The sequence below is a fragment of the Barbatula barbatula genome, assembly GCF_947034865.1.
Source record: "Barbatula barbatula genome assembly, chromosome: 10".
NCBI classification, from domain to species: domain Eukaryota; kingdom Metazoa; phylum Chordata; class Actinopteri; order Cypriniformes; family Nemacheilidae; genus Barbatula; species Barbatula barbatula.
Window position 1 is genome coordinate 23,954,038 of NC_136773.1, and position 9,847 is coordinate 23,963,884.

A 9,847-nucleotide genomic window follows, 5' to 3' on the forward strand; every position below is an offset into this window, starting at 1 on the left:
ACAGCCCTGGGCTCTTACAGAGACACGGCCAAAACACCACAAACACTCAAAAACAAACAAATGTTTAATCAGGAATTCAGGGGATAAAAGCAAAGGTATGTGAATCAGCATCACTATGAGAGATCAATAGATTCATGCTGGGTTTTAACAGATGAATGACATTATGGCAGTCTGGCTCTGGGTGTCTCACCTGGTCTCATGATTGGACGGAATCTATCACAGCGCCCTCTGCTGTACGGGGTCAGAACCACAGTTTAATTCAGTCACAACATCAGTTGTATTCAACCCACATGAGACTCAATATCAACAGAAATGGGCACAAATAGATCAAAAAGTATTTAGTTGCAAATTACAAATACTTACTCATCAAATGTATTTCAATAAATTACAAAATACCAGTGCGAAAAATGTATTGAATTAAAATACAAGTAACTGTGGAGTTAGATACACATGTGAGAAAGAGAGAAAAAGTTGTCCAACTAAACAGCAGTCCATCAACCGTTCAGATTTCAGCAACACAATAATATATACAAATGTAGGCCTACACATCATTTTAAAATTATCATATTATCATAAGTCAAACGTGCCTAATAACAGATGGGTCTGGTTCTAATTCAGCTGGGGGGATCTGCTCATCCAGATGCACTATGATCGTCTTTTCATTATTGCTAACATTTTCATTAAACTGTGTTTTCCCTGTAGGATAACCAAACCCGGGCTCCATATAGCGTTAAAAACAAACTGCATCCTTGAACTGACCTCTAAACTGATTCTACAAACACTTCTGCAGTCCAGGACAAGAGCTTGCTGTTCAAAATGCCGTCTGCTTTATTGAAGGACAAAAAATTGACATGACATTACATAACACTTACAAGAACACACCAGGTTAATGATTCACTACTCTTATCTTCTTTCACTACTCAAACTCACGAACATTAAATCAAAAACATGACTTAAAAGATTTTATTCCTTTTTACCAGCAGAAACCACTTACACAGCCATTTTCTATATTTTTACCCTTTTGTAAAGACACTTGAAATCTTTAGCCCTATCAGTATAGCCAACTACACACACACGCACACACACAGAGATTATACGCAGATAATCCTCCCAATATCCTCATTTCCGTCAAGCCTGTTTAAAAAGCAGAAGAGGAACGAAAGGCCACAGCTGGAAAACAACAATCCGGCCAACTGGGAAATAACCACATCAGGTTACAAACACCAAAGCGACCGGCGAGAAACTCGCATTCTATCCAACGCAGCAAAGGAACAAAACAGCCCTGCAGATACGCTGCTGTATGAATCACACTGCAAAGAAATGGGAAAGAAATGGTTTTGCTGGAGCGAGAGATCAAAATAATTCAACAGAGAGAGAGAAATTAGATATGCAAATGAGAGTGGGTTTTGAATTTGCCAACATGTGTAGAGTTAAAGCAGCAACCCTACGGCTCTTCATTTCTGTCCGCACGCGCCACCGCCGCCTTGAACGTCAAAGGCACGTATAGATAACCCTGCTAAAAGAGGCTTTTTAATGAATAAACTTATTCCGGCTCTCAACGAGAGTCGCAAACATTCTGCACATCATTCTCGCGTTCTTGTCCCGCCTGCGGACATGAAGGGATGCATTGGTCAGACGCAGGACTTTGTATTAGCAGTTTAAGTTGTGTGTGAAGTTATGGACTGGCGTGACCCGCAGGCTGAACTCTCTGGCCGAGCTCATATCTCTTTAATTGCAGTATGCTGAGCTCCGTCTGACTCAGCGTAAAGAACATCGGCCGGTCTGGACGCAGATGTCAATTGATCAAGATAAATGAAGAGAAGCGGACGCTTAATGAACTACAGCACTGGGATGTGAATCTTACACGTTTTAAGACTCAAGCCCAGAAATAAATACACACAAACACATACAGTATATCTCTCTCACACACCTTAATATTTATTAACACACATTTATGAAAAGCTTCTTTAAGCGATGACCTCTCCAGATGTCACACACGGCCGCAGCTCTGGAGCTTAACTTCGAAAAGTGCAAGAACATGCAACCTCAACTTTGAAACTACTTTGAAAACTACTTTTGAATGTTGTTGCTCTTATACGCAGTAGCACGGAGTTCTCAGGGGTTTTTAGTTTCAACTTATTAACTATAAATACTGGTTTCAAGGTACACCCTGGATTGAAAAAGATACGTTTCTAAAGCCACTAACATTTCCTGTTATTTCGTTCCCAGGGTTTAAGTTGTTTTTTATGTCTCGGATGCATTTATGTTTGTAAGTTCCAGGAAGTTATGATTTAAAGGCTTTATTTCTTTCATTCTTTAATTTATTAAATGACTTGTGTCTTTAAATGGGTAAAAAGTTTGTCAAAGTTGGTCTGTTAGGCCGCAGCTCCATATGTTAGTTGTAACTTCTGGGAACTGTTTAGAGCCCCATGAACCGCCATTGCTGTGAAAAAACTGTTCCATTGGAGTCAACAGAGTTGATGCAGCTCTGGTACGCCATACCGTAAAATTTGGCTTATCATACCGCCAGAATCTCATACAGGCCCAGTTTCCATTTGCTCTCCATTTTATCTCCTTGATGTCTAAATCATTGAGATAATGAAGAGACCTCATCTGCGATTTTTCTTGTGGGTGGCAAACAAACTACAGAGAGAGAGAGAGAGAGAGAGAGAGCGTTCAAACTGCCCTGCAGCTCTTCTAGTCTGGGTCACAAGGTTTCATTTCACATGTCCATTATTCATATATACTGAGGGAATGGAGAGATTTATTGCTTATAATCAGACCCAGATGTTACTGTGAGCTAATTTTCTGTGCTGAATTTGTAGGAATTCAACAGAATGGATTTGCTTGGTAAGCTTCTTAAACGGTGATGAGAGTACACCACCAAAATAATGTATAAACACTCGAGGGTGAGGGAGTGTCTAAATGTCATGGTCACTTATATTTTACTCATTGATGTACAATTTAAGTATGCATGGAAAAGTTATCGGCCATATCGGTATCGGCCAAAAAATTGTCATTTTAATGTTATCGGTATCGGCCGATAATACATTTCAGGCAAGTCTATTACAGCCGATAAATCATAAATAATTTCTTCTGGTTAAACTGCTGCTCACAGTTACAATCCAGTACAGTTCTGTCTTTCTGTCGTGATCTTCACTTCACTTACTAATATTATAATGATAATTGATGTAGATACAGTATTTATGAATGTGTGTATTATAGGAACAAAAGCATATTGTGTGAATCAGACTGCTGTCTGATCTGTTAGACTCGTGGCTGTTGAGAATATTTCTCTGGAAGAAAATCTATAATATGTTTATTAAATATACCAGAAAAGTCTGAAGGTTAAAGAATCTATAACTAGTGTAAAGTGGGCTTGGTACCTGATTTTCAGGGGAAGAAAGGAGAACTAATGGTTAACTTGTTTTCTGCAGTGAATATTTTCATATAAAAGCACTTTTGCCTTTAGTTTCAGTCTTGGGAAAAGTTATATTAATATCTAGATACTGTATATCGGCCAATATATCGGTTATCGGCTATTAATGTTAAAGAATAATCGGTTATCGTTATCGGCTTAAATTTACATATCAGTGCATCCCTAATACAGTTCAATCCTAATGATGTTGAAGTGATTGTTCTTTATACAATCGGTCCGACACAAAGCGATTCATTTGAAACTCTAAAAATATAAATAACAGATAATTATTTGAAATCACAGACCTATAGGTTCCTAAAAACTGAACTCTGTTAACAGAAGGGTTCAAGAGCACCAATTGTACACTTTCAAGCGATGACGTCCTCTTCTTCTTAATTAAAACAAAATACTAATGTAGGGTCGCCAGGGAACACACATACTAATAAATAACAGCTTAAATGCTCTCAGACTCTAGAATGTAAATTAAATGTCTGTTTATAGACTAAATAACATGATATAGCTTTCCGTTTGCCCACGTAGTACAAAATCAGATTCATGAAACAATTTTCGGTGCTCTGAAATACACGAAGGGGAATGAAAGTGCCCTGAAATCACAGAGATAATTTCTAAACCTCATTGAACATTTACACACTTAGGGACAGATTTACTAGCTCGCGGCAGCTCAAACGCCTCTTTTGGTTTTTAAAAAGTACTGTCGGTATTTACTCAAGACACGTTAATTACCGCTGAAAATCTACGTTGAAAAGCGTGGACACAGCTGTTTTTGCAACTGACCTTATTGCAAATAAAGTTTTACTCTTCAGACGCAAAACGTTATGCGAGGATAATACTTAAATGAATCACGTGACGTGTCATACTAGGCAACGCAAGTTTATTTATGCACCACATTTCATACGCAAGGGCAATTCAAGAATTAAAACAATAAGAAGCAGTGCGTTTTACAAACGCAACATTCTTACAAATAAATTGTGGAAAGGGAAGAAACGGTTCAAAATCCATTGACTAAAAGGTACTTTGGAGAGCCAAAAATGGTTTGTATGACATTGCTGTGAAGAAGTAAAATTTGGTCTTTGGTACCTATTAAATGAACTTTCAGTCAATTTTGTGGGTATAACTGAGCGTCAGAACAGTTTAGAAGTTTCTAGAAGCTATTTTGATCGTGTGCAAGTTTCAAATCTCAGGCCTGCAGTCAACAGAAGCGTTATATGAATATTTGTTGTTCGGTTAGAAAGACATCAGAGAGCCGGCTGAGGTCTGGCTGTGATCAATAACCGTGTGGGTAGACGTTTCTAAACCCAGTGTGACAAACAGCGCTTTACATAAACAGGACAGAAACATCTGACGTGAGATCAGCCATTACACTCTACGCCCGTCCTTACACAAGTTTTATCATATAATGTCTGTCTGTATAAAATTGTGATTCTCTCTGTAGGTCATTTGTATGAGCGCAGTTGTTGTCTTTATTCACTGTAGATGACTTTGTTTGCTGTAGGAGGAGGATTCATGTGAGTGTCAGGGCCAGCAAGCGATCCATCTGTCTACGCACAGATGAGTTGTGTGTTCTCCGCTCCTGCGGCCATATATTTAACTCCAATCTCTGTCACCGCCCTGCGTGCTTGGAGGAGACCAATTTTCTAGATTTCAGCCGACAGCTTGAAAATGAACATTAAATATTGATCGCGGGTTACGTGATGAGCGGCGGGATGGTGCGAAGCTTGGGGTCGGTCCCATTTATTTTTGCCCATGTCCCCCAGCGGTTTGTGACGTTATAAGTGGAGAGCTTTATCTCAATGTAATTCATCCTCAAAATGTTTACGGGTCAACATCTCTAAGACAAGATGAGAAGAAAGACCTCAGTCATAAATGCTGCTTGAACATTGTCGTTTTTTTACAATAATATAGTAAGACAAATTGCATTGTTAAAGAAAATGGATTATGAAAAGGAGGTCATTTTGTGTGTGCATGAATTTTAAAGACGGACCTTTTTCATCCTTATCTATATCAATATCAATGAATCATAATCAATCTAGTTTACTTTAACATCTGCCTTCATCTGATTTCTCAGTACACATTATACACAGGCTTGTCTTCGTAATCTCTCATAAAAATTTACTAAATTGGTCTGCCTCTGAAACTACTTGCCCCACATTTCTTGTAAGTGCTCATATTCTTTTCACGCTGTATTCAAGTGAAACACCATCGTTCAAAGATTTAACACTACGGGTGAAACTCTTTCATCAAGAATATGAATCCAGCTCCATCACAAACAGCTCTGGACATTTAAAGAGTCAAATCATGACACACTGTCCTTGATCTTTGGCACATTGCTGCCACATACACTACATTTTTTCCACTCAATAATGACATAAAAAGAGATAATATGTTATCAAAACGACATATTATTTCGTTAATAAGATTTAATTGAGAGGAAAAAATAAAATGTATGTGTCAGCATTAGGCCACCGTACTTTTGAGTCAAGAGCAAAATTAAGAACTCAAATTATCTCGCTAATCCATCTACAGCTGGAGTGGCCTGTTTCACAAGACATCGGTACGCTCACATTGTGTTCTCACACTGACACTGACTTATTCATATTCTGTATAATATGAAAAAATACATCCAATGTCATCTGAACATATAGAAGAGAAGATCAAGAAGAAAAAAAGTATGCATCAGAGTACATGAAAGATCTCGTCATATCTCTTTAAAACAGAAATACATTTATTTTATGAATGTCTCTTAGTGATTTGATTAAATGGTCTACTTCACATAAAGTCTATAAAGGTTGGTGTTTTCTTAAGAAACCTTTGTTTGTAAAAGTAGAATTTTGCCACAAGGATAAGAAAGTTAACAGTAGATTATAAAGATTTGTTTTGGTTTTCAAAAAATCTAATAATATCCTTAATGTGTAAATTAACTGATATAAGTTATAAAAACAATAGAAACTCAACTCTTTCCTCTTTCCAAAGTGATGAAACATTACATAGGGATTATAAATAACAAATATCTTCACTTTCTTGAATATTTTAGCTTCTAACCTGCTTAAACAAATCAAAGTGTCACAATATTTATTTAAATGGTGCCAAAGAAAGCCTCATGCTTTCATGTGAGATCAACTGGTGTGTTTGAAATCATGGTTGCATTCATCACAGTTCTGAAGCTTCTACATGCAGAATGTCTTTCTGTTCCTCCAGATGAAGTCAAGCTCGCTGCTTTAATATCAAAGAGATCCTTAACATTGAATTTCAAAGGCTGGATGACCCCTGTGAGCCGCACTCAACCGGACAAACCGCTCTCCCGTACAGTGTTTGTGTGAGAGAGAGGACATCCAGTCAAGGTTGTTCTGGTTTTATCTCTGGTGGTTTCCAGTGTGGAGGCGTCTGCCGAGCAACACGTGTTCATAGACACGAGAGAGGCTTCTACCGCACTGCAGTCAAACGGCTGCAGTCGAGTCAATCACATCACACACACTCTCAATATACATACATTTAATGAGAACATTTGTGCTGTTTGCACACATACATAAAACACACGTCTGTCCTGTTGTGGTGGTATTCCATGGTTACTTTGAAGAAAGCTAAATCTCTTTGTTAAAGTCTGATCAGCTCAATCTCTGATATCTGTTTCCCATTGGGATGCCTGCTGTTTAACATGTACATTTCAGACTTTATTCAAGTTTTGGCTAGAATTTTATTTTGTTTTTCATTTGCATTTTTGAAGTCATGTGACTCTTTAGGGCTGCGTCGGAAATGGCATACTGTGACAGTACGTACTGAATTTGTTTGAAAAGTATAGGCCAGTATCTAGCTATGCATAAACCTTTCAAACTAGTGTAGTATACAACAGTAGGCAGATTACACCTGGCAGTACAAGGTTAGTCCTTGTAATTGTTTTTGTCATGTGAAGTGCTCTGTTGACATGTGAATTTCATGCTTCGTTCATTTACATGGATATTCAGTTTTTTTAATTCATCACAAGTGAAATGAAATGTTAAGTGCATGGCATTATGGGATACTTTATCGCATACTGTGCACTCTGGTTGTATATTTCACATTTTGGTTAAATGTCTGTACTGTAGAAGGCCTTCTGGAAATTTCCTGTGTATTGTAAATGCATATAGCATCTCTCTCTCTCTCTCTCTCTCTCTCTCTTTCTTTGTCTCTTTTCCAGTAGTCTCTCCACAGGTGCGATGACCTTAAGTGATGCAGAGAAAGGGAACGTTATGATGATGAAAGCACAGCCAGCATCCAGAACTGACCCATGTGGAGAGATGATAAAAGCATTTTGTTGCGAGCTCATGCACTCAGTCTTTCTCTTGCTTTCTTTCGGAGTTCAGAGTGCAGTCTGCGTTTCCTAATGCACCGCAGGGTTCAAGCTTGGTCCGGAGCTGTGGAATCCCACTGTCGCAGTCGACCAATACGTGTTTCAATGGCCCATGTTAATAACTCGAGAGTCACATGTTAAGTTTAGATGACCTTTGAAAGAAGTTACTTTGTTATCCACAGATGTGGTGAAAGATGCTGATCGTTATGGCGAGAAAGAGATAGCTTCATCAGACAGATCGTGAAGATCCAGTTACAAACATCAAAGCCGCAGGCTCCTGAAAAACCTCTTCCCAGAATATCAAGGCAACTGCATGCAAATTCATCCCTGATGGAATCCTGTGGTTTTCTGTTGCGAGGAAACTTTAGACATAGAATTTCAATGCCTTCATCTATTTCTCTCAGACCTTTATTAGAGCGGTAATGCAGAATCTATAGAGAAACAAGAAACACACACACACACATACATGTTATTTCTGCTGCCTGTTTTCATTCTTGTAGAGCACAGGGCTAAATCAAAGCCCATGGTGAAAATCCTTAAATGATTAAATCAAATAAATGGATTATACAGAGATTGTGTAAAAAGCAAGCATGCGTGTCATCTTTAAATTGTTTTTTAATTTCCTTGAGAAGAATAACTTGTGTTAAAGATGTTGCACTAAATGCCGAGCTCTGGGCATGCTTCATTGAAATTTTAAACAAATAAAATATGAAAATCATTTTTTTTGTGGTTTAATGCTTGTTCGTGCTTCTGAATGTATTACACACAGCAGGCAGACTGGCCAAATATCTAATGTTCATTTCAAATAAAACGTCATTTGAAACATCTTGTTGCTGTGGGATGATGTAGTCCCCCATACATGAATCAATGAATTGCATTTACATTTATGCGTTTGGCAGATACTGTTTGTAATATTTGTGTTGTTTCATCATTTTTTGAGTGAAGTCTTGCAATCAAGTTACTCAGAATTGAACAGTATCAGCCTTTTTCTCAAGAATCTCACTTCCCCTACAGATTGATCAGGTAGGGTTTATATGTGGAATGAGGACATGACTGCAGCCGGCGATAAGGCCAAACCCAGCATGTCCAGTGCAAAAAGGCTTTGACCTTTTAGTGTTACTTTACATTATTTTATTTATCCGTTATATTGAAGAGACCTTTTTCAAGGATTTTGGTAGAATCATGAGCACTTGAGATTAAATGAGATTTGGTGTTTGTAATAGATGTAGGTTATGGTGTCGTTCAGTCTTATTATGATTTCTGAAAATAAATGTGATTGCTCTTTCAATGAAAATACTATATTGCACTGTAACTATTAACAAATTAGACCTTATTATAAAAGGCTTTCCTGTGGCTCAGTCAGTGGTTCGAGCATTATGTTAGCAACACCAAGGTCATGGTTTCAATATCAGGGATTGCACATACTTAGAAACAAAGTGTAGTATCATGCAATAGTTGCTTTTAAGGGAATGCCAAGTGCATAAATGTAAATGTTAAATGCTTACCATAACAGCTGTATTGTCCTTCTCCAATCTTTTAATGGGTCGCTTTCAATACTGCGCATAAGACTCTAATGTTCCTGAATAATCGTGGTCTTCTGTTTATTTTAACATACTGTATACATAAATTAGTATTCACTCCCCTATAACAGTAACACAGAGCAGACATCATAAAACACACAATAGATTATGCGTCACGATGATCCACTGTAAACGCGAGTAAAGCGTCCGATATTATATATTGTATTTTTTTGAGTATTTTAGATAATGTTAGATGCACTAGCGACAACAGACAACAGAAGACATTTTTTTGTAATTTTCTCAAACAGAAAGTGTGATGCGAGTCTGACGGGAGAGATGATGTGATGCCTCTCCGTCACAAAACAGCATTTACCGTAACATGAGTTTATTTGATCGATATAATGGAGGACCAAACCAGACAGACATAAAGAATAAAATGAGACAGAGAACATCATCACCACTGGATTTATTATATGAAGAGTTTGGTTCCAAAATGATATAACTCAGTTTGAACTTTTGTCTAAAATCATGTTATCGTGTTTTTCTTGTGTTTTTTTTTTTTAA